Genomic DNA, 21,431 nt, shown 5'->3' with positions numbered 1-21,431 from the left:
GCAAGGGGTCGGCCAATCATCCTTTAAAAAGACTCAATCAAATTAAACCTAATCAAGGATTGGTGATTGATTCAATCAAGAGGAAAGAAAAGGAAAAATGAAAGGGAAAAGGAAAAACAAGAGGAAGATTTTATTTTTTGTAAAAAGTCTTTCCTTATTTGCCTTGGGCAAGTAATATAAAAGAAGAGGAGGAGAGACCTCATGATGCATGCTATTCTTTTCTCCCTTCTCTCTAGTTTTCTCCTAAGGGCAACCCTTGCTTCTCTTCATGCTAGGGCCGGCCACCTCTTGTGGTTCTTCATTATGGCCGGATACAAGAAAAGGAGAAGAAGAGGAGAAGTAGGGAAGACAACAACTCTTATTCTCTTGTGGAGTTCTTCATTGTGGTCGTCTCTCTCCCTATTCCTTTTTCCCTTACTCTCCTTGGTTCCTAAATTGGTGGTGGTGGCCGAATACTAGAGGAGGAAGAAGAAAGCTCTTTGGGTGGTGTTCATCTTGGAGGATCATCTCCCACACGACGTCCAAGGCGAGGTGAGGAATACGACAGAAAATCTCGAGGTCATTAGCATACAAAGAGAAGGTATAACTAGTAATTTTCTTCCGCGGCATACTAGTTATTTTTCCTTTGTATGAATTCCAAACACAAGAGGCATTAGATCTAGTTTTTTGAATTTATTTTTCGAGTTTGTGTTTTCTTTGTTTTTCAAATTTGTGATTCGATTGTTCTTTTTGGTTAAACCTAGAGTTATTTAAGGAAATTAAATATTAGCTTTCCTCAAAAGACTTTGTCTAAGCGGTGGTGGTTGCTCTCATATCCAAGAAGGTCATGTGCCTCGCCATGCAGTCCTGGAAGCTAATTTTAAAAATTAATATTTAATGGAATTAATAACATAGGTGGATTTAGATCAATAGTGTTAAGTTCCGCTTGCGATCCAAATCTAAACCATCAAGAACAGATAAGTTAAATTTGGAATCAATGATGTTAAGTTATGTCTGCGATTCCTAATTTAACTTCTAAAGAACACAATAGGTTGTTTAGGAAAGGTTCGACACTTGTACAAAAATTTTTATACAGTGGAACCGGTACGATCTTCCTAGGACCAACCAACATTGTGTGAGGTCGGGATGGGCCTGAGTGGCCACCGAGGGTCTAGATGGGTGATACCTTTTCCTTGAAACTCTATGGGGGACCTTCGACTTTGTAGATGAAGCTGGTCTCAATGCACATGATCGATGAACTAGAGACCCCCACTACTCCCATGTCAGGTTTGGTGCTCTCACCGTTGATTGGTGAACCACCTCCATTGGGGATGTAGCCGAATTGAAGGTGCTCCTTCCTTGGGTGCCTCCTCAATAAGATCAACAATAACTACTTTGTGTGCCTCTAATTCTGTCGAAGTAAGCTTCATCACCTTGTTTAGCAATGCCCTCATCATTGTGTCGACTCTAAAAAATAATATACCTTCAGTTAGATATTAAAACTAGTGATGATTAGAATTATTACCAAATGAAGCGTTGAGGAGAGTTGGTCTAAGGCTCAGCCCGAACATATGCAACATCCTTTCCTCGAGTATGACATTGTTGTTAAACTACAAGCCTAGCAGCTTTTGGGACATTTTGAATTAGCCCCACTCTAGATGATAGTCCTTCAAAACGGGAGATGGGGGCAATTCTCACTACCAGTGAGACGACCAAAATATGGAACCTGGGGGTTTGACAAAGAAAAGTTGGGGTTTCCACCCCTTGCGTGATGAAGGGAGCTCCTTGATCAGGTTAATCTTGGCTTGAGAAGAAAAGAAGAAGGTCCCATCTTTCATCTTCTTTAGATAAAAGAAGAAATGGAAGATGTGGGAAGAAAGCGGAATATAATACAAATGGAAAAGAATGACGACCCTAATTAAGATATAGAATAAATTAAGGCCAAGCTATGAAATGAGATACAAAAATATTGTGACACTTCTATAAAGAAAGCTGGGATAGGGAAGTGTAATTCACTCAACATGTGACTTTGAAAGAAACTCACAAAACTCGGAGGAGGATAATCTAGCTGGTCTTTACGGTTTGGAAGCCCTAACATATGATCAATCGAAATCTCATAGGTAGTCCTTAATCAATCCAAGGATGTGTTGGCAAAGCTCGAAGTGGTAGATATATACTAGAGAGTAGAAAAAAAATTCCCTAGCCATAGAATACTACTAGATTACCAAAGAACGGTGAAAACAAGAATCGTAAGGATGAACTGAAACAACTTACTGAATAGGAAGGAGAGCTCGGAGACGAAGAAGTTGAAGACCGACAAATGCAGAATCAGCAATTATGTGAAGGATGTTCTTATCTAACCTAATATAGTTTGATTGGCTCAATAGGGACCATTAGATCACTACTATTATAAGAGTGGGACCAATCTTTCACTGTATGATGAAGCACGTGGAATAAATAAAATTCAAGTAATCATTACTTGGTAAAAGATGCTTAGTCTTCTCTACTGAGGATCACATCACATTAATGTGATCCACCCTCAAAAACACATTGGTATATTCTAGACTCGAGAATTGAGGCGGATGACATAAGTAGCATGCTTAAAAGGAGTAGTTGTATTTAAAGGCATAATGACCAAGACGTGCTGAGATTTAATGTATAATCTCTTTAGAAATACACAATGGATTCGTCACATGGCTTAAGCCGTTGAGGTAGCTGGAATTATCCTAATCATACAACAGTTCAATTAGTCAGACTCTTGTCTCCTTCGAATAGACTTGAAGGAGAAACTTGCGATCTAGAGGGTAATTAGTGGGTGTCACATGGATAAAGAAGTTGGTGACCCTGTTAAGTCGGTGGTTCCAGCAAAGGAAAAAAAAACCAAATCGACCCCGACTTCTTGGGCACACCCCAACTTCTAGGGCACACCCCGATTTCTTAGGCGCACTTCGACTTGGATGCACCTCGACTTCTTGGGTAAACTCTGACTTGACATCCTACCCCTTAGTCTCTCGTCTCTTTAGCAACTTAACTCATAATATAATGTAAGACTATTTCTAGAAAAAGATAATTATCGAGTAATTCTTGGATTATCTTAGGAAAAAGATAATCATCGTATAAATATCAAATTATTTCCAAATGAGAATGAGGATGAGATACCCAATATGGAGAGAGTCTTTAGCAAGATGCAAACACAAGTGTTCTGATTTTTTTTAGCAGTCCGAATGTAACTCCTTGTCAATAAAATTTACCTTTATAAAAAAAATGATAATGTTCTAACACAAATTACCTTTATAAAAAAATAAAATATTATAATGCTGATTTTTAAAAATCCGCCGTGATGCTAATTTTTTCAAATAAAATTTTATTTTATTTTTTATTTTATTTATTTATTTATTTATTTTATAATAATATATTAAAAATTAAACAAAATATTTTTATTTTTACTTTTTTATTAACATGGATAAATTTAGAGGATCATCCTATTAAATTTTAAAAAAAATGTGACATCAATATTTTTTATATGAAAGAATAATATAATTAATTTTTTTTTATTTTATGTTGATTGAAACGACGAGTTGAAAGAGAAAAGAGGATAGAATATGAGAAAAGTTACATGCAGTTCTTATTGGTAAATAAATCTTTGCATATAGTACTCATCCATAAAATTCTTTGTTTCCATTTTCTAGTCAAATATATTTACCTAATTGCCCATGATAATTTTAGGTATAAAAGTCCAAAAATCAGTATAATTCCTCTTAAATTCAGTACATTAAATTAAAATCTAGTATATTTTCTATCAAATTGAGTATGATTCTTTTTTCACCTCAATTGGATGGAAAATATACTAAATTTTCTTTAAATAGTATTCAATTGGATGAAAAATATACTAGATTTTCATCCCTAGTCAAATATATTTATCTAATTGCCCATGATACTTTTAAGTATAAAAAGTCCAAAAATCAGTATAATTCCTCTTAATTTCAGTAAATTAAATTAGAATCTAGTATATTTTCTATCAAATTGAGTACGATTCTTTTTTCACCTTGGATGGAAAATATACTAGATTTTCTTTAAATGATACTCAATTGGATGAAAAATATACTAGATTTTATTTAAATAGTAAATGATGCTAAATTTATAAAGAATTATATTAAGCAAGAAGAAAGTCGTGCACAATTTAATAGAAAATATACTCAATTCTAGTTTAATATGCTAAATTTAATAAGAATTATACTCATTTTTAGACTATTTGTACCGAAAAAAAATATGAGGGTTAATTTTGATAGAAAATATACTCGATCCTAGCATAAAGTACTGGATTCTAGTGGAAAGTGTTGAATTTAACCGGAAATATATTCGTTTTTAGACTTTTTATACCTAAAAAATCTGAAGGATAATTTAGGTAACAATATTTGTATGAGGAAGTTAAAATAAGTAATACTTTACATGCAGGGAGTGGAAACAAAGTTTATTTTATGATTGGAAACTATATGCAAAATTATGATTATTATTAGGGATGTTTCTCTGCTTCACCCAATACCCTTGTACTTTTTCTGCTTGAACAAACTCATAAGCAATGCAGGTCCTCTCTTTTTTACATATGATAACTCGATAAAAGAAATTAGATCTCCATGCTTTTGTTGATCAACTTAGAATCTTCACGAATCCAACTAGCTAAAAAAATATTTGAATTGTATTTAAAATTATCAAATTTGAGTTAAATTCAGAGGCGTTAAATTCAGAAGTGTTTGAATGTTTTTTAATCAAATTTAAATTTATAATATTTTATTTGATTTTCATGATGTTCAAATGTATTGAAATTAAGATTTAAACAAGTCGATCCAACTCAAATTTAAGTTATTTTTAATTATAATTTCATTATACTTAATCCAGATTCAAAATAAACGAAGCATAACTTTTTCTTTCAAATCGAATTTGAACTAAATTATTTATATTTTTAAATTTTAAATTAAATTCAAATATCATATAAAATATTTTAAATTTAAACTCAAATATAAATATTTTTATATTATTCGATTCAATTTGATTTTTTGCATTTCCATATTTTTACTTGTGAGGCAGATTTTTTAGTCTGCGTTTTTATGATTTCCTTCTAGTCCCTTCACAATTGAGCCTGGATCATGTTTGAATTCTGATTGTAATGGATTGTGATTCTTCTCTGACATTAAATTCATACTTAAATTATAATTTTGATCAGAGTAAATAGTCGAACGTCACTCGAAAATCATCCGGAAGTCGTCCGACAGCTTGGCCACTGCCAACAACCTCCGTGAATGGGAATATAAATCCAGAAAAAAATAATAATCAATTATGACCGGATTCCATCCACAATCCAATCAGAAAAAACTATGGAAAAGCAGATCCGCACTTTGGCTTGTTGATCAAACTTAAAGAAGAGAATCTCATCTGAGTTGGATCTTGTCAAACTAGTTAACTACTTATCTGAGATTTTACAGTATCAATCAACTAGTTAACCATAGAGTTGACAATTAAGTCAGATAGCCCGTGATCCAAACTGATTTAGTCCATTTTACATTGTGTCAGCGTGGTTTAATAGGTTTGGATTGTACCATGATTAACCCCGCAACGAATTTGGGGGTTAAGCTTCGTGGAAGTGAAATCTAAAAAATTTAAAAATATATATATTTTTTGATCTTGTATATCTATTTATTTATTCTTATTTTTATATTTATTTTTGTTTTTTTTTAAGTAGAAGGTGATACAGAATTATTAATTCATTATTACTCTTTCTCTGCAATACCATGCGCCGAATCACAAGACAAGTTCATACTTCTCGACTCTCGAGCGGTGTGTCAACATCAAAGCCGTCAATACGCTTTACAATCCGTGCTAGGGTTTCCCCTTCCCCGTATAAATATATTCACAGCGATTCACTCGAACAATCTTTTTTTATTCCGCTGTCTTGTTTCGGCGCTGTATTATTTCAAATCTAGGGTTTCTTCTTCCTCGTAGCTCTCGTCTTCTGATTCCAATCTTTCAGGTGCGATGGATTTCCTTGTTCATCTTCCGGTTTTGTTAATTCGTCATTGAATTTTGCTTGATGATTAGAAAGATCGAATGAAGTGATCTATTTGATTTGATGATCCTTTCCCCAAATGATCGACAGTGAACACACTGAGCGTCTTATTATTATACTATAATTTGCGTAGGAAAATTAAAGCCAGGATTCTGATCTCCGTTTACAATGTCACTTCTTTTTAATTTTGTATTTTCACGGGTTGACAGTTTATCAGTAGATTATGGTGAGATGATGAGCCTTTCCCCAGATGATCGACAATGAGCATACTGAGCGCTAATTTCTTCTCCATTAAGGAGATCAAGCCAGGACTCTGATCGCCTTATTCTTCTAATTAGTAAAAGGTTTTCACATTTGATCTTTTGTATGTTTGTGTAAATTATAGGTGGTCACAATGATTATTTATCGCAAGATTTTTGATGGTATTTCAAATTTAGGAAGTCCATTCGAGACGGAGGATATTTTTCTGGGTGAAAATATTCTTAGCTCTGTTGGAGCAAACAAATCATGTTTGCATAGTCCAGAGTTAACGTCACATAAAGAGTCTTGAGGTGTTGATGGATCTCCTTGGATTCCTTGGCAAATCCTCCATCTCGAGGCGGTCTCATATTCCATCGCCTGGAATAGCAGCGTCGCTGCAGTTACCTCTTGGGATTGGCCATGAGACATATATTCTGTAAAAATTTTGGATTGAAAAATACGTTGTTTATCATTTTTTATTGAATTTGTAGGGGTTTCCAGTGTTTTTTTCTTCTTGTATGCCCTCTTTCTTATAATTCTCCTCGCTGCTTTTATGTTCAAAGATTCGTGTGTTTTTGTTTTTTATTTTTATCGATATTAATGTAGTATATTTGATGTGATGTTCCTTTCCTCGAATGATCGATAGTGAACACGGTGAGCGATTTTTACTTAAATTTGAGTAGTGGAATTCAAGCCAGGATTCTTTCTTTTTTTCATACTTAGATTATGAGCATTCCCAAGACTTGGTTAATAAGTAGATTATGGCGAGATGATGATCCTTTCCCCAGATGATCGACTATGAACATTCTGCGCGCTATTTTTATTCTCCCTCTAGGAGATCAAGCCAGGACTCTGATCGCCAATGCTTTACTATTGAACTTCGGCGTTTAATTGATTGTGTAAGTAAATCGATGGTTCATGTTGTTTTAGTTTTTTTTAATTTTTTTTTAAATAGAACTTCGTCTGTCCATTTATGTTAAAAAAACATATGTTTAAAAATCACTGATTCTGGCGGAGGATATTTTTCTGGGAGAAAGTATCCTTAGCTCTGCTGGAGCAAACAAATCATGCTTGTACCAGAGTTAACGTCACACAAAGAGTCTTGAGTTGTCGATGGGTCTTCCTTCAGATCCTCAATCTTGAGGCGGTCTCATATTCCATCGCCTAGAATATCATCGCTGCCATTACTTCTTGGGATTTTTAGATTGAATAGTTTAGTTTTCTAGTTTTATCTAACATGTAGAAGGTAAAATGGGGAACAGCAATTGACAATCAAAATGGATGGGATAGATGCTCCCTGGTTTTGGTTTCTGATTCAGTTCACTAGTACTTTGTGTGCTTGGGACATGTTATATTCAACTCAACCCTTTGTCGGTGTTTCAATCTTAATTTCATTGGCAACTTTGGTTTCGTTTTGTCTCCATTAGCGAAGTTTTTGTTTGCGATTCAAGGAATTTGAACGTTTTGTTGAATCTAAATTAATAGAGCAGGATGCATGAAAGCAATCCCAGCCCAAAGAGCACGAAAAGCCGTGCCTACTTCCTGCCTGAAACCTCCAAAAGAGCAAAGCTGACTAAGATTGGCAGGCTTACCTAAGACTAAATAGCGCAGCAGCGTTCAGTTTATTTTGTGTTCTTGAAACTCTTACTCATCTTGTGGGGAGAATTTGTGTTTCTATTCTAGTTATTGTTAATTTTTAGGTTAAAATACCTTTATTTGTGTTTCACTTCTATCTTCTAAATAATAAGGTGGAATTATAAATTAAATTTAGAAAACTTAATATTAAATGAAAAGCTAATCACAGGTAGAACCAAAAGAGTGGGGTAGTGGGGAGATATTACACAAGAGCTCAGAGTTGACAATTAAATTATATTTTTGAAAAGGAGGAACTCAGTCTTACTTTTAAATTGAATAAAAAATTATTGTTATTGATGATATTTGCTTGATTTAGAATTATCTTAATTTGTGAAAAGTTTAGGATTTAGTTTATAGAATTGAAGAAAAATTAATTATTAATATAAAGGGAATTTTTTGAAATAAATTGGATAATAAAGAAGTGGTTGTGAGAAATAAAGTTTTCTTAAATTGTTTGGAGTTTATTAGAATGATGATAGCATTTATCTTTTATTAAAGATTTAGGTTGTATAAAGTAGATATGAAATTAATATTTTTAAATGATTTTATTAAAGAATTAGCTTAGTGTAAAAGATTTTATAGAGGATAAATTGATTTATTTTATTTTTGTAAAAAAATAATTGAGTTGATATTTTTATGATTTAAATTTATATAGATGATATTCTATTAACAAAAATTATCTAAAGAGTTCCTAAATTATTTAGAAAGTAAATTTAAAATGAGTTTAATCGATGAGTTAACATTTTTTTTTTTCATTAATTATTCTGAATTCTTTTATTTCTATATAAAATCCGTTCCTTCATAAGTACATTTACCTACTTTGCCAAATGTAAATATGCCTCCAATCTATGAGTTTCGGCAAAGGTACGCCAAATGTACATACCTACTTTACCTACTCTAGCTTCTCTAAATAGTCCTAATAATTGAGTTATCTAAAGAAGCCCTTAGTCAGTTGATGGAAAGGGTCAAATTTAAGAATTTTGTATCGAATTCTATAAAATAAAGGCGGGTGTGGGTCTATGAATATGAGATGACTACAAATTAAACAATGTATATACATTTATCACTAAATATGCTAAAGAAATCTTTAAAAAATTTGGGATAAAAATGTCAAAGAAATTTGGGATGTTTAAAGTAAAGAAGTTGATCCAAAATTATATCATAATATTATAGGTAGTATTTTTTTTTCTCACGGCTAGTAGACCTAATATTGTTTCCCGTCGGGATGTGTGTAAGATATTAATCTTGCACTAAGGAGTGAAATTTATAGGTAGTCATGAATTTTTCGATATCTTAAAGAAATTCAAAATGTATGTCTTTGGTATCTTAAAACTGAATCTTTTGATCTTGTGGGATATTTTGATTTTGATTATGTCGGATGCAAATTTGATTGAAAGAGCACTAGTGGAGGATGCATGCAAAATACCGAACAAAATAAAAAGCAAATAATAAGGTTATTTGAGAAATAACCTTAATAGAAATTTTAGGAATTTTTAAAAATTTTCTAAGAATTTTTCGGATTATAGACTTGGGGAAAAATAGGTTCGAAATACTCAAAAATAAGAGTTAATTAAGTAATAAATTTAAGTTTTGATTTTTCCAAAACCTAAGTTCGAATTATATATGTCTAATACATAATCTTGTGCCCTAAACACCTCCGCCGACGCCCTTCATCGCCCCATCACCGTCGCCGCCTCCCGATCTAGCCGGCGCAGATCCACCGCCCACCGCTGCATGAGACCAGCCGACGATGCAGTAGCTACTACCGTCGAGGGAGGTGGTGTCGTGGGGCCACCGCGAGAGCCGCAGAGCCGATCCCCTTCTCCTCTCCCGATTCTTCCTCTTCCCCAATTTTGCCAACACCTTCTCCTCTCTTCTCTTCTTCTCCGCCGATCGTCCTCTCTCACGTCACTGTCGACTGCCATGGTCCGACGCTGACCATCACGAGCCCAACAACTGGTGTAACCCTTTGCCAACCCCCTTTCCCGATCTCACTGTCGTCGTTCCTCTTCCTCCCAATCGGCGTGACACCCACTCCTTCGGCCGACTGCCATTTAGTCTTTTCCCTCCGACCAACTGTCAATGATCCTTCTTCCACCTTCGAATCTAGTGTGTCGTTCCTCTTATTTGCGGTCCCTGAGCAGCAACGACTACTACCATAGCAAGGTCGTCACCCGATTTCTCCACCCTACTCATCTTCAATCATCGTCGTGAGCTGTGGTGGGCATTCCCGGTTGAATGGTAACAAATTCCTTAGCTTAAGCTTTGTTAAACTATCTTAGCTCTGATTAGAAGTTGGAATTAGGTTGTGGATTAAGAATTGGGTCTAATGCTTGAATGTGAATGTGTTGATTGTGATTTACATTTGTCAATTTAGGAGATCAGCAGTTTAACCTAGCTTCGACTATTGAGTTGCGACAGCAAATGCCTCCGGTCGTGAGTCAACAGTTGTGTAATCAGATTTAGGTAAGTTGTGGAGATAATTTTGTATATGAACTAGATTTGATTTTATTTATGGAATGGATAGGATGTCCTAATTTTATTTTGTGGTGATCTGATGCTTGAGTGGATTTGGGTTGTTGGGATTGATTCAAGTTAGTTTAACCTAATTTGATTATGGTATGCTTAATCTAATGCAATTGTGATTGTTTATAGGGTAATTGATTCATGATGGCTATCTTGTTGATTTGATTGATGTAGAAGGTTACATGATCATTATTAGGATTATGGGATTAGTATTATGATTTGTTATGATGGATTGTTGATTAAATTGATATTGTGATTAATAGAATCATTAAATTGATGTTGTGATTTAATTGGGTGGAATTCCATGTATGGATCAGTTGATGAAAGGGTGATTAATAGAAGAGTTCATGATCAATATCAAGGATCATTGGATTGATTATAAGATGTGGAGTGTTTTGGAAAGATTAAAGGATTCATGGATGATTTGATTAGGGTTTTCCCTAATTAGTTTATGTTGAGATTTAGCTAGTTGTTACATATGTAACTAGCTAAATTATAATCATGTGATTTACAGGACATTGCTTCGAGACGAGCATCTCGACGTAGGATTTGTTCCGATACGAACTACTGATTAAGGCGAGTACCTTTGACTTATCTCTTTTGATATTGTCATTATGATATGCGTAGTAATTTATATCTAAAGTAATGGTTGTGTTTAGCTACCATTGATATGTCACTACTTGATACCTATAACATGCCTTTGTTTGTTATTATCTGTTATACATTTAGACTTATATTCTTTTGATCTTGCCATGTGTACTTATGATCATATAAGTAGTGACATACATTGTCTTACTGTGTACATGACTAGTTACTAGACATACCTGACATGTGTACCTAGTTTCATGATAGTTAGATCCTTGTTGGATTTCTTTACATTTTTGGTATATATTATGGAGGTGTCAGGATTTACATGTTGTAGTGTCATGCACCATCTTGCATGATTGCATGTTGAGCGATTGTCGACTTCATTGTTGTTGAGCATATCGTTAGTTACATGATTTACACAGACAACCACTCATGGGTTAGTGGTATATCAGGCAGGGTGTGTGCAGTTTGCTTTGTCAGGGCTCCGCTGGTACACTCATGGGTAGCGATTACTGCTACGTGTAGCGAGCAGGGATCTCTCCCCTTGACCATGATACAGGGAGATGAGAGTTTAGACTCCCCCATTATGTTTGGGGTAGGAGGATAGGTGTACTCGGACAGTATCCTGTCCACTCGATCACTCAGGAGTAGTGATAGCAGAGTGCACAGTTGTCATAACCCTACCTACTCGGTCTCACCATCGCGTGTGAGATGGTTGACTGCCGTCAGGGGTGACTATGTCATATTTGCATCATATGCATGGATTGCATTTATTGTTTGTGGTTGCTGCATTTTGTATGTTGCATTTTTTGTGGTTGCATATGATTGATATGTATACAGGAGACATTTTATGTCTGGTCTGACAACCCTTATGTCCGGATAGGAGGTCATGGTGAGTACAATTTTCTTCAGTTTTTTCAGTTCACATTTCCTATTATTGTTCGGGAAACTGTACCGTATGATTATTACTGGTAGTTATATTTTACTATGCATGCCCGCTTGATACCTGCTGAATTGTTGAAATCACTACCCCTTATTTTTCTTATTGTTTTAAGGTTAGCACATAGATATGTCATGTCGCTCGGAGTATCCTGTCTGTCAGTCCCACGTCACATTAGAAGACTGTTTACCTCGCTCTTGATTTTTTTTATATATTCCTTATTGATTTAGTTTTGTATTGGTGTTTAGCCATGTAACTATTTTATTATTTTGGTGTTGTATTTGTGTTTAAGCCATGTCGACACGCATTGTGTTGTTTTGATTGTATGAGCTTCTCGTTTGTTTTTTCGCTGTATTTTGAGCACAACCATGTGGGATGTTTAATTTATATAGCTACGTGGTTGTGTTTTTAGTATAACCTTGTGGGTTGTTTAATATATATAATTACGTGGTTGTGTATATTCCAGCCATGTGGTCTAATGTATTTTGTTTGTGATGTATTCATGCTTAAGATTGTCACCGGTACAGGAGAGATGCTTCCGGATTTTCTTTTGACAGGGACTCCTCTGAGTGTGATAATTTATTTGGTATCAGAGCTAAGTTTACGATGCCTATTTTTCTTGCATTTTGGATTTCGTGTTTTAATTTTCTCGATGTAACTTTTCGAGTTTTGGGACCAAACATCAGCAGGACATCTCCAAACTATAGGAGGTATTTTTGTTTACTGTTATCATGCACTTCAGATAGTACATATATAGTTATTTATGATAGTTGGTTATGATATATGTTAGTACTCTTTTAGTACCTGTCTAGTTGTTTGTAGCATATATTTCATGTGATGGGTCAACCACTGATCACGGTCGACCCTACTAGAGGATTCATTATATCATACTACCAGTAATAATCATGTTGACTTAGTCTGCAGAGGATTAATTTATATTCTCTTTGGTTCTATCTGTAGAGGTTTGATTCACCTTTATTGACTTGGGTAGTTATGGATTGATTTACCTTAGTTACTTTTGTTGAGGATTGAGGTACTCTTATTGGATCAGTTAGTTGATGACCGATCTATTTTTGTTGGTTCAATTAGTAAGGGACCGACTTACTCAATTTTTATAGATATTTTGATTTTTCGGTTGCTCGTGCTTGGTTAGATATTTTGAGGTACATTTGGGTACATGACTTGTACCAATATAGAGAAGACTGAATTAGCCGTATACCATTGTCGGCTTAGTCAGTCTGTAGAGGATTGGCGTATCCTATTCCATGTGGACTTTGACCCTGGACCGTCTGTACCTGGTAGGATTACTCAGAAGGTACATTCGGATAGGATACTCCCACTGATGTGGAAAGGTATAAAGCTATTTGCTTAACACTTAGGAGATACAACCGTTTCATGGGCGTATGAATTGGTGAGTACATTCGGATATATAATTTGTACTGGCGTAAGAAAAGTTGAAGTTAGTTGCTTATCTTTATGTGACAAGGCATCACGTGAAGGAAGAAGCAGATGATGATATTGAGATCAAGGCATCTTTCGTGATTACGTTGAGGTATTTTGAGAGCGAGTACTTTACTACCTCTTTCGGTAGCATGATGGATTATAAGGTGATGATCACTCGACTCGCCTAATGTTGTTCCATGGGACATCCTGACTCATGGACCGATCACGGATATCCTTGATGGTATCTAGGGATTTATGACCCGTAGTGATACAAAGGAGATGTTAGTTGACTAACACTTAGGAAGTTTCACCTTCACTGAGTGAAAATATCATATGATGATTACAAGGAGCAGAGCGTCGATTGACAGTTATTTCGACCAGTTATTTAGCGAAGGTACGCCTCTAACCTTATATTCATGACTGGCCACTAGAGGTTACTGAATCTCAGGTGGAGCAAACATAGTAGGGATGATTACAAGATAATGTTTAGTCGACTCAACTAACATTGTCTCCATCGAGTAGCTCGAGATCTTGACAACATGATCATTTACTAAAGGTCTTGAAGTCTATATCTCAGATCAGGGGGTTCGACATTTTGACGACAGTTATTGGAGGGCATTTTATGAATATGATTATGAGATTTGTGGTGATATTCTTTGATGGGTAGACTCTTAGTCAGGAGGTTTAGTGACCCTTGGGATTTTGAGTTGTCATTCCTTTATTGTGGATATTTAAGTATTTGAATGATGAGATTTGACATGCTCTTTGGATATTTATGGATGGAATTAGTAGAGTTTTTATGCTCATCTTTTGGATTGATCGTATCTCTACTACTTGGAGAGTTGTTGATTATCAATTAGGAAGTCAAGGGATATCCCTTGGATTTCAGTAGTCATATATCTTAGGTGGGATTATGATATATTTATACATCTTGATAGTACACCAAGATGAGAATTTGTTACTAGAAAATTTTCAGGTTTGATTGATGTTAAAGATGGTTTGAGGTTGAGGGATATTGTGAGAGATATTGTAATATGTGGATTTCAAATGATTTATTAGATTAAATGTTGAGTTATATGGTTGTCTAATGATCCATTAGTGGATATTTGTTTTGATGATCTATTAGTGGATATTTGTTTTGATGATCTATTAGTGTGTATTTATTTTGATGATCTATTATTTGAGTTTGTCATTGATGATGACATAGTGAGTGTCATGTGTGATATTTATGGATTTAGTGATATATAGTTGGTAATCGGATTACAGATTCGTTGCTAATAATTTTATGGTTAGGTATGCCTTAATACGGACAATATGAGTTTTTGGTAATGCCATTTGAGCTTATCAATGCTCCAGTGGTATTTTTGGATTTGATGAACCGCGTCTTCCAGAAGTGTCTAGATCGATTTGTTATCGTCTTCATCGACGATATTTTGACCTACTCGTATTCCGAGGAGGACATGCACAACATCTTCGCATAGTCTTGGAGACTATTCGACGACATCGTCTATATGCGAAGTTCAGCAAGTATGTTTTTTTTTAATTTTTTTTGGCTACCCTTAGTCGGTTTTCTGGGGCACGTGATTTCTAGTCGAGATATTTTGATAGATCCTCAGAAGATCGAGGTTGTCACCAGCTAGAAACAGCCGAAATCAGTTCAAGAGATCCGTAGATTCTTGGGATTGGCCGGAAATTATAGATGGTTCGTTGAGGGTTTCTCTCGCATTGCCATGCTGCTGACACGCCTGACCAGGAAAGGCGTGAAGTTTACGTGGTCAGAAGTCTGCGAGATCAGCTTCCAAGAGCTGAAGAGGAGATTAGTGTCGGCAGTAGTTCTGATGTTGCCCTCTAGAGAGGACGAGTTCATACTCTACACTGACGCTTCTCTACAGGATTGGGCATTATTTTGATGTGACACCGCAGGGTAGTCTCCTATGCCTCTCGTCAGTTGTAGGAGAATGAGAAGAATTACCCGGTACATGATCTAGAGTTGGCCGCTATTATCTTGCTTTGAAGATTTGGCGGCATCATTTGTATGGTATTACCTTTGAGATTCTCACTGATCATAAGAGTCTCAAATATCTTTTCACTCAGAAGGAACCCAATCTCTGACAAAGGAGGTGGATGGAGTTCCTGAAGGATTATGACTGTATCATTAGCTACCACCCGAGGAAAGATAATGTAGTTGCTGATGCACTTAGCTGGATGTCCAGAGGGACTTTAGCGTGCCACCGAGTTTTGGTCACGAACTTGATTCAGGGTTTCTCCGAGTTGGGCCTTGAGGAGCAGGGATAGACAATGCAGGGTATTCTGGTTACCATGGTTGCTCAGTCGTCGATCAGGATGAGGATCTGAGAGGCCCAGGCCGGTGACCAGCACTTATAGTCCATTGACAACCAGATAGCTTCTGGGAAACAAACCGAGTTCACCCGAGATGATGAGGGCATTATTTATTTTCGAGGCAATTTATGCGCACCTCAATCTCACTCGGTCTTGGAGGAGCTACTGCAGGAGGTGCATCTCTCCTGTTTTGTTATCCACCCAGGTGGAACCCGCATGTATCGAGGTTTGAGGTGTTCCTATTGGTGGAACAACATGAAGAAAGACATCGCGGAGTTTGTAGCTAGATGTCTAGTTTGTTAGCAGGTGAAAGATGAGCACCAGTGACCTGCCAATTTACTTTAGATGATTCCTATTCTAGAGTGGAAATGGGAGCACATCACCATGGATTTTGTGGTGGGATTGCCTAGGACACGACGAGGCCATGATGCGATTTGGGTAATCGTTGGCCGATTAACCAAATCCGCACATTTCTTAGCGATTCAGAAAATCGATTCTCTGGAACAATGGATAGAGTAGTATTGTCGGGATATCATCAGATTGATGGTGTTCCTTTAAGCATGGTGCTCCTTTGAGAGTTATATCGGATAGGGGCCCATGGTTCACGTCTTGGTTCTGGCAGAGTCTGTAGCAGACCTTGGGCACACAGCTCTGTTTCAGTACAACATTCCATCTGTAGACAAATGGACAGTCAGAGTGGACCATTTAGACATTAGGGGACTTGTTGAGGTCTTGCGTTATGGATTTCGGTGGCAGCTAGGAGGACCACTTTCCATTGGTAGAGTTTGCCTACAACAACAGCTATCATTCGGTTATCCAGATGACACCGTTTGAAGCGTTGTATGGTAGATCTTGTTAGACACCTACCCTCTAGGAGGAGATTGGGGAGGCCCAGCACCTAGGACCTCAAAGAGCTCAGCAGAAGGAAGAGTTGGTCGACACTATTAGATGGAGGATGTCCGAGGCGTAGGACCGTCAGAAGAGTTAGGTTGATCGGAAACAGAGACCCCTAGAGTTCTCTACAGGCGACCATGGATTTTTGAGAGTCTCACCCACGAAAGGAGTGAAGAGATTTGGCCTCTGAGGTAAACTAGCTCCACGATACATTGGGTCTTTCCAGATCTTGGAGAGAATTGGAGCGGTAGCTTACTGTCTGGTGCTACCACCATCTCTGGCAGGTATTCACGATGTATTTCATGTGTCCATGCTAAGGAGATATGTACCCGACCCAGTACATGTTCTGTTAGATATATCAGTTCTCATTCAGCTTGACATTACCTACGAGGAGGTTCCAATATGGATTCTGAACCACAAAGAGCGTCAGCTGCGGAACAAGAATATCTGGCTGGTTAAAGTTGGAAGGCATTATCATTCTGATGAGGAGGCTACTTGAGAGCTCGAGGATACGATTCGAACTCGATATTCCCATCTTTCTACTTGAGGTATGTGGGTTAGAGTTCCGTTCAACATTTATACTGTTTATCTACTGTTAGTACATGTTGATGGCAAATAACGAAATTTGGGGATCAAATTTTTATTAGTGGGGGAGAATGTAAAATATCGAACAAAATAAAAATTCAATAATAATTTTATTTAAGGAATAACCTTAACAGAATTTTTAAAAATTTTCTAGAAATTTTTTGAAGCTTGTATGACGAGTCTAAGGGGATGAATTTATAGGTTTGGAAAAAAACATGTTTGAAATACCCAAAAGTGGGAGTTGATTGAGGAATAAACTTAGGTTTTAATTTTTCCTAAACCTAAGTTCGAATTATATATGCCTAATACCTAATCTCGTACCCTAAACACCTCCGCCGACCCCCTTTATCACCCCATCACCGTCGACGCCTCCCGATCTCGCCAGCGCAGATCCACCGCCCACTGTTGCATGAGACCAGCCGACATGCTGTAGCTACTACCGTCGAGGGAGGCGACGCCGTGGGTCCATTGCGAGAGCCGCAGAGCCGATCCCCTTCTCCTCTCCCGATTCTTCCTCTTCCCCAATTTTGCCGACACCTTCTCCTCTCTTCTTCTTCTCCGCCGATCGTCCTCTCTCACGTCGCCGCCGACCGCCATGGTCCGATGCTGACCATCACGAGCCCAACAACCGGTGTAACCCTTTGCCAACGCCCTTTCCCAATCTCACTGTCATCGTTCCTCTTCCTCCTAATCGGCGTGACACCCACTCCTTCGGCCGACTGCCATTTAGTCTTTTCCCTCCGACCAACTGTCGATGATCCTTCTTCCACCTTCAAATATAGTGTGTCGTTCCTCTTATTTGCGGTCCTTGAGCAACAACGACTACTGCCATAGCAAGGTCGTCACCCGATTTCTCCACCCTACTCATCTTCAGTTACCGTCGTGAGCTGTGGTGGGCATTCTCGGCTGAATGGTAACAAATTCCTTAGCCTAAGCTTTGTTAAACTATCTTAGCTTTGATTAGAAGTTGGAATTAGGTTGTGGATTAAGAATTGGGTCTAATGCTTGAATGTGAATGTGTTGATCATGATTTAGGTTTGTCGATTTGGGAGATCAGCAGTTTAACCTAGCTTCGGGTATTGAGATGCGACAGCAAACACCTTCGGTCGTGAGTCAACAGCTGTGCAATTAGATTTAGGTAAGTTGTGGAGGTAATTTTATATATGAACTAGATTTGATTCTATTTATGGAATGAATAGGGTGTCCTAATTCTATTTTGTGGTGATCTGATGCTTGAGTGGATTTGGGTTGTTGGGATTGATTCAAGTTAGTTTAACCTAATTTGATTATGGTATGCTTAATTTAATGCAATTGTGATTGTTTATAGGGTAATTGATTCATGATGGCTATCTTGTTGATTTGATTGATGTAGAAGGTTACATGATCATTATTAGGATTATGAGATTAGTATTATGATTTGTTATGATGGATTGTTGATTAAATTGATATTGTGATTAATAGAATCATTAAATTGATGTTGTGATTTAATTGGGTGGAATTCCATGTATGGATCAGTTGATGAAAGGGTGATTAATAGAAGAGTTCATGATCAATATCAAGGATCATTGGATTGATTATAAGATGTGGAGTGTTTTGGAAAGATTAAAGGATTCATGGATGATTTGATTAGGGTTCCTTAATTAGTTTGGGTTTAGATTTAGCTAGTTGTTGCATATGTAACTAGCTAAATTATAATCATGTGATTTGCAGGACGTTGCTTCGAGACATGCATCTCGATGTGGGATTTGTTTCGATACGAACTACTGATTAAGGCGGGTACCTTTGGCTTATCTCTTTTGATACTGTCATTATGATATGCATAGTAATTTATATCTAGTAGTAATGGTTGTGTTTAGCTACCATTGGTATGTCACTACTTGATACCTATAGCATGCCTTTGTTTGTTATTATCTGTTATGCATTTTGACTTATATTTTTGTTCTTGCCATGTGTACTTATGATCATATAAGTAGTGACATACATTGTCTTACTGTGTACAAGACTAGTTACTAGACAAACCTAACATGTGTATATAGTTTCATGATAATTAGATCCTTTGTTGAATTCCTTTACCTTTTTGGTATATATTATGGAGGTGTCAGGATTTACATGTTGTAGTGTCATGCACCATCTTACATGATTGCATGCTGAGCGATTGTTGGCTCCATTGTTGTTGAGTACATCACCCGTTACATGATCTGTACAGACAACCACTCATGGGTTAGTTGTACATCAGGCAGGGTGTGTGCAGTTTGCTCTGTCAGGGCTTCGCTGGTCCGCTCATGAGTAGCGATGACTACAGCGTGTAGCGGGCAAGGATCCCTCCCCTTGACCATGATATAAGGAAATGAGAGTTTAGGCTCCCCCACTATGTTTGGAGTAGGAGGATAGGTGTACTCCGATAGCATCCTGTCCACTCGGTCACTCAGAAGTAGTGATGGCAGAGTGCAAAGTTGTCATAGCCCTACCCACTCGGTGTCACTATCGTGTATGAGATGACTGACTGGCGTTAGGGGTGACCATATCATATTTGCATCATATGCATAGATTGTATTTATTGTTTGTGGTTGTTGCATTTTAGATATTGTATTTTTGGTGGTTGCATATGATTGACATGCATAAAGGAAACATTTTGTGTCTAGTCTGACGACCCTTATATCCGGATAGGAGATCCAAGTGAGTACAGTTTTCTTTAGCCTTTTCAGTTCACATTTCCTATTATTGTTCGGGAAACTATACCGCATGATTATTACTGGTAGTTATATTTTACTATGCATGTACTCTTGATACCCGTTGAGTTGTTGAACTCACTACCCCTTATTTTTGCTGTTATTTTCAGGTTAGCACATAGATATGTCGTGTCGCTCGGAGTATCCTGTCTGTCAGTCCCACGTCACATCAAAAGACGGTTTACCTCGCTCTTGATTTTTTTATATATTACTTATTGATTTAGCTTTGTATTGGTGTTTAGTCATGTGGCTATTTTATTATTTTGGTGTTGTATTTGTGTTTAAGTCATGCCAGCACGCATTGTGTTGTTTTGATTGTATGAGCTTCCCGTTTGTTTTTCTGTTGTGATTTTACCGCAGTCGTGTGAGCTGTTTAATATATATAACTGCATGGTTGTATTTTTAGTACAGTTGTGTGAGCTATTTAATATATATAATTGCATGATTGTGTATATTCTCGCCATGTGGCTGATGTATTTTGTTTGTGATGTATTCATGCTTTAGATTATCACCGGTACAGGGGTGATGTTGCCGGATTTTCCTCTGGCAGGGACTCCTCTAGGGCGTGACAATGCCAATTTCTTCGATCCTCCTTATTTTTCCTGTTGTTTTTAGGTTAGCACATAGATATGTCGTGTCGCTCGGAGTATCCTGTCTGCCTGTCCCACGTCATATCAGAAGATGGTTTACCTCGCTCTTGATTTTTTTATATATTACTTATTGATTTAGTTTTGTATTGGTGTTTAGTCATGTGGCTATTTTATTATTTTGGTGTTGTATTTGTGTTTAAGCCATGCCAGCACGCATTGTGTTGTTTTGATTGTATGGGCTTCCCGTTTGTTTTTCTGCTATGTTTTTACCGCAGTCGTGTGAGCTGTTTAATATATATAACTGTGCGGTTGTATTTTTAGTACAGCTATATGAGCTGTTTAATATATATAACTGCATGATTGTGTATATTTTCGCCGTGTGGGCTGATGTATTTTGTTTGTGATGTATTCATGCTTTAGATTGTCACCGGTACAGGGGAAATGTTGCCAGATTTTCCTTTGCAGGGACTCCTCTAGGGCGTGACAATGCCAATTTCTTCGATCCTCCTTAGTCAAGTTGCAAATAACATTATGATGCACTCTCCATAACCAAAGCTCAATATATTTATCACACCCTGAGGATATATTTGTCTACCAAATTAAACGGTACCTCCTAGTGACAATATAGGAAATAACCAATATCAAGCCAATTCAAACAAACATAAAATCAACCATATACAGATGTAATAAAACCCAAGTCACAAATGACAATGCATGTACGTATGTATAAACATGTGAAATACACTAATTGAACAAGATAAAAGTTATACTCTAAAACATTCGATACGACAATAAAACCTAAATACGAGCAACGGAAAATAACTCAACAACTCAAAAGGGAATCTGAAATCGAGTGGGATTGATAGTCGGGATCTTTAAGT

The 21,431-nt window shown here is 36.9% G+C and overlaps 2 long non-coding RNA genes, 3 other non-coding genes and 1 pseudogene across 5 annotated transcripts; all 6 read left to right on the top strand.

Annotated features, from left to right (window-relative positions):
• Window positions 1–5,904: 5,904 nt before the first annotated feature.
• LOC121969708 lies at window positions 5,905–7,669 on the top strand. Its single transcript, XR_006108616.1, has 2 exons — window positions 5,905–6,004; window positions 6,250–7,669. It is a non-coding gene; the product is annotated as an uncharacterized LOC121969708 (long non-coding RNA).
• LOC121974072 lies at window positions 6,095–6,201 on the top strand (annotated as a pseudogene).
• Window positions 6,266–6,362, top strand: LOC121974070. Its single transcript, XR_006109938.1, has one exon. It is a non-coding gene; the product is annotated as a small nucleolar RNA Z103 (small nucleolar RNA).
• LOC121974074 lies at window positions 6,891–6,990 on the top strand. The gene has a single exon (XR_006109939.1). It is a non-coding gene; the product is annotated as a small nucleolar RNA Z103 (small nucleolar RNA).
• LOC121974068 lies at window positions 7,044–7,141 on the top strand. The gene has a single exon (XR_006109936.1). It is a non-coding gene; the product is annotated as a small nucleolar RNA Z103 (small nucleolar RNA).
• A 1,870-nt stretch (window positions 7,670–9,539) lies between the features above and the next one.
• Window positions 9,540–11,023, top strand: LOC121969707. Its single transcript, XR_006108615.1, has 3 exons — window positions 9,540–10,156; window positions 10,293–10,381; window positions 10,956–11,023. It is a non-coding gene; the product is annotated as an uncharacterized LOC121969707 (long non-coding RNA).
• The last annotated feature ends 10,408 nt before the right edge of the window (window positions 11,024–21,431 follow it).

The sequence above is a fragment of the Zingiber officinale genome, chromosome 4A (genome assembly GCF_018446385.1).
Source record: "Zingiber officinale cultivar Zhangliang chromosome 4A, Zo_v1.1, whole genome shotgun sequence".
Classification (NCBI taxonomy): Eukaryota; Viridiplantae; Streptophyta; class Magnoliopsida; order Zingiberales; family Zingiberaceae; genus Zingiber; species Zingiber officinale.
The sequence above is the reverse complement of the archived record's forward strand: the minus strand, read 5'-3'. Positions and strand labels throughout refer to the sequence as shown.